Here is a 4,606-nt window from a genome sequence, read left to right as displayed (position 1 = left end):
AGACTAATTTTCTCCAAGCCAGGCATGGTGGCACACTCCTATGGTCCCTGTACTCAGAAGGTAGAAGCAGGAGGATCCCCTAGAGTTGGAGGTCAAACTGGGTTATGTGGTAGGACCAAGGCCACCCTGAACTACATAGCAAGACCCTTTCTCAAAAAAAAATTAATATTTCATCCAAAGTCTGGGGCAGGATTGAGGTCTGAGGCTAGCCTATGTGGAACTTTGTGAGATCCTGTCTCAAGGGTAAAAATGGTAGGGGATGTAGCTCAGTGCCCCCTTGGCTTATAGGAAACTGGCTTTGAAGTACCATCCTGATAAGAATCCAAATGAAGGCGAAAAGTTTAAACAGATTTCTCAAGCTTATGAAGTTCTCTCTGATGCCAAGAAAAGGGAATTGTATGACAAAGGAGGAGAACAGGCAATTAAGGAGGGTGGAGCAGGTGGAGGTTTTGGATCCCCCATGGATATCTTTGACATGTTTTTTGGAGGAGGAGGAAGGATGCAGAGAGAAAGGAGAGGTAAAAATGTGGTGCATCAGCTCTCAGTTACCTTAGAAGATTTATATAATGGTGCCACAAGGAAATTGGCTCTGCAAAAGAATGTGATTTGTGACAAATGTGAAGGCCGAGGTGGTAAGAAAGGATCTGTGAAGTGCTGTCCCAACTGCCGAGGTACTGGGATGCAAATAAGGATTCATCAGATAGGACCTGGAATGGTTCAGCAAATTCAGTCTGTGTGCATGGAGTGCCAGGGCCATGGAGAACGCATCAGCCCTAAAGACAGATGTAAGAGCTGCAACAGAAAGAAGATAGTTAGAGAAAAGAAGATTCTAGAAGTTCATATTGACAAAGGCATGAAAGATGGCCAGAAGATAACATTCCATGGTGAAGGAGACCAAGAACTAGGGCTGGATCCAGGAGATATTATTATTGTGTTAGATCAGAAGGACCATGCTGCTTTTACTCAACGAGGAGATCTTTTCATGTGTATGGATATACAGCTGGTTGAAGCACCGTGTGGCTTCCAAAAGCCAATATCCACTTTTGATAACCAAACAATAGTCATCACCTCTCATCCAGGTCAGATTGTCAAGCAAGGAGACATCAAGTGTGTGCTAAATGAAGGCATGCCAATTTATCGTAGACCATATGAAAAGGGTCGTCTAATCATTGAATTTAAGGTAAACTTCCCTGAAAATGGCTTTCTCTCTCCTGATAAACTCTCATTGCTGGAAAAACTCTTACCTGAGAGGAAGGAAGTAGAAGAGATCGATGAAATGGATCAGGTAGAACTGGTGGACTTTGATCCAAATCAGGAAAGACGACGCCATTATAATGGAGAAGCCTAGGACGATGACGACCATCATCCCAGAGGTGGTGTTCAATGTCAGACCTCTTAATGGGGCCAGTGAATAATGTCACTGCTGGCATGTGGTGTGCAGTAGTGAGTACGCGAAGGACTAGAATCATCATATGCTCACTACTCGCTATTGTTTTTGTTTCAATATTCAATTATAGTAGTGTTTTAAAAGTTAAATGAAGAATAAACACAAAGGTCTGACTTTGCTCTGTATGTATGATGACTTCAGTGTGCAAGATGAAGTTTCATGCCTGTAAAAAGTACCTAACTCTGGTGTCTGTTAGACCATGCCTTGTGATCGATTTCAGTTGTATACATGGACAAGCTTAGACTGAAATGCTAGCTAATGTGTTGATTTCAGTGTATGACCCTTCTTTGTTAAGCTATGGATTAAAACTGTTTGACTGGCAAAAAAAATTATGCAAGAAGATAACTAAATAAATAAATAAATAAATGTTAGTGTCCCTCAGAATTCTTGTTCAAACCTAATCCCCATGCAATAGATTAAGAAGCAGTGCCTTCTGGGGTGACCAGGTCATAAAGGTGGAGCCCTCCTGAGTAAAACAGGTGCCCATATTTTACTTACTTTTGGGTATTAACTTTGTATCCTGCTATGCTACTGAATTTGTGTATCAATTCTAGCAGCTTCTTGGTGGAGTTTTTTTGGGTCTTCCAAGTAAAGTATCATGTTATCTGCAAATAATGATAATTTAACTTCTTCTTTACCTATTCTTATTCCTTTTATTTCTCTCTCTTGCCTAATGGCCCTAGCTAATGATTCCAGAACTATATTGAATAGGAGGGGTGATAGAGGACATCCTTGTCTTGTACCAGATCTGAGAGTAAAAGATTTCAGTTTTTCTCCATTTAGAATTATGTTAGCCATTGGGTTGTCATAGATGGCTTTTATTAGATTGAAATAGAGGCCTTCTATTCCTATGTTCTGTAGGACTTTGAACATGAATGAGTGTTGAACTTTGTCAAAAGCCTTTTCTGCATCAATTGAAATGATCATGTGGTTTTTAGATTTGGCTTTATTGATATAGTGTATTACATTTATAGATTTTTGAATATTGAACCATCCTTGCATCCCTGGGATGAATCCTACCTGGTCATGGTGTATAATCTTCTTGATGACTTGCTGTATGCTATTTGCTAGGATTTTAGCATCTATGTTCATGAGGGAGATTGGCCTGTAGTTCTCTTTTTTAGTTGTGTCTTTCCCTGGTTTTGGTATCAGGATGATACTTGCCTCCAGGAATGACTTTGGGAGGACTGCTTTCTTTTCAATTTCATTGAAGAGTTTGAGGTGTATTGGGATTATATCACCAGTAAATTTCTTGTAGAATTCAGCTGTGAATCCATCAGGGCCTGGACTTTTCTTTGTCGGTAGGCTTTTTATTACATTTCATATTTCATTGGCTGTTATTGAGTTATTGAGAGTTGTTATATCTTCTTGATTCAGTTTTGGTAATTTGTGCCTTCCTAGAAAGGTACAAATGGTTCTTTGAAATAAGTAATAAAATTCATATGTTCCCAGGAGGTGGATTTAAAAAAATGAGTAAGAACACAAAGTATCACTGTTAGGAATGAGACAGGGAATTTTACTACAAATATCAAAAGAATAAATAAGGAAATAATTGTGGACAACTTGATGCCAATAAATGCAACAACTGAGATAAAATTGACAAATGTCTTGAAATACACAGTTTATCAAAACTGACTGAAGATCCACTAAACCCTTGTTTAGCCCTATCTCTTATATAAATTGCTTCATTATCAAAATTCATCCCAGGGGCCTGCCCCTTAGCTCAGTTCTTTAAGTGGCTGCTTCAACAAAGCAGTCAGGCTCAGGTTGCTGTGGTTCTAGCCCCACAACTCAAGCCAGCCAAACCTGCCCAGAAGGCATTCGGAGCAAAAAAAAAAAAAAAAAACCTTCAAAATTCATCCCCAAAAGCAACTCCAACCATGAGTTTTGCACTAGTAAATCTGCAAACATTAAAAAATCAATCTCACATAATTACTTTCAGAAATCAAAACATTTCTCAACTCATTTTATGAGGTAACATGGTGTGAAAATGAGAAAAAGACATTAAAGGAAATGATAAATTGAGATCATAAACACAAAGACAGAAATCCTTACCAGTGTATTAAGACATGGGATCTATCAAGGTATAAAAACAATCGCATGGCATGACTAAGTGAGATATAGTCTCCAAATTCAAGATTTAGGGGGTCTTGCAGGTTAGCTCAGTTGTTTAAGGGCCTGCTTGGGCAAACCCAGTCAGGCGCAGCAGACCTTGGTTCAATCCCCAGATCCAAACCCACCATTAAGGCAGCTTGAGAAAGCCAAAAAAAATAAAAATAATAATAATAATAATAATAATAATAATAATCCTTCTCAAATTCAAGGTTTAATATTTGAAAATGAATTAGTGTAATTGGCCACTGTAAGCAACTAAAGAAAAAGGGATATACGGATGTGGGGTGAGGTACATATTTGACAAAATTCAACATCTATTCATGATTTTTTAAAATCTTAGCAAACTAGGACTAGAAAGATGTCTTCCTCAACCTTAATAAAGCATCAATGAAAACCAACAGCTAACACTGCACTTGACAATGAATGATATTTTCCCCCAAGATCAAGGACAATATCTGCTCTATCCACTTCATTCAACTTTGTCCTACTGTTGTAGGCAGCTGAGTTAGATAGAAATATTATAGGTAATCTGGCTAGGCCCTCAGAAGGAGACAATATGGAAGACAAGATAGCCTTGCAGCTGTGGGAGAGATAGGCTGCTGTGGACCAGTACTCAAGACAAGAAAGTAAATAAACACTGCCATATACCTTCCTAAGGATGGGCATCAAGGATTGATATTCTAAATAGGTAGCAATTACCTTGAAAGAAATCACCAGGAAGAGTCACTAACCCAACCCTCTACAAGATGAGCCCCTGTTCTGGATTCATGTCCACTTGATATGCGACTCACTTTTCCATATGATCCCAGCTTAATCAATTTTACCTAAGCAATTGTACTTGTAATCTTATTGGTTGACCATAGTTTTGTCCCACCTCGTGTATGAGTTCCCATGTTTTCCACCTTAGACCCACCTCACCTCATGGTTTCACTCTATAAAAATCCCTAGAAAAGACAGATTCCTCAGCAACCTTCTCAGATCCCCTGTATCCCTTTCTCAGAAAAAAGCTTTCTTTCCCCTAATAAATATATTCAGCTCTTAATC

General features: G+C 38.8%; 1 pseudogene; it reads left to right on the top strand.

The window, feature by feature from the left end:
• Nucleotides 1–287: 287 nt before the first annotated feature.
• Nucleotides 288–1,348, top strand: LOC101570290 (annotated as a pseudogene).
• Nucleotides 1,349–4,606: the final 3,258 nt, after the last annotated feature.

Source organism: Octodon degus, unplaced genomic scaffold (assembly GCF_000260255.1).
Source record: "Octodon degus isolate 3935 unplaced genomic scaffold, OctDeg1.0 scaffold00090, whole genome shotgun sequence".
NCBI lineage: Eukaryota > Metazoa > Chordata > Mammalia > Rodentia > Octodontidae > Octodon > Octodon degus.
The sequence above is the reverse complement of the archived record's forward strand: the minus strand, read 5'-3'. Positions and strand labels throughout refer to the sequence as shown.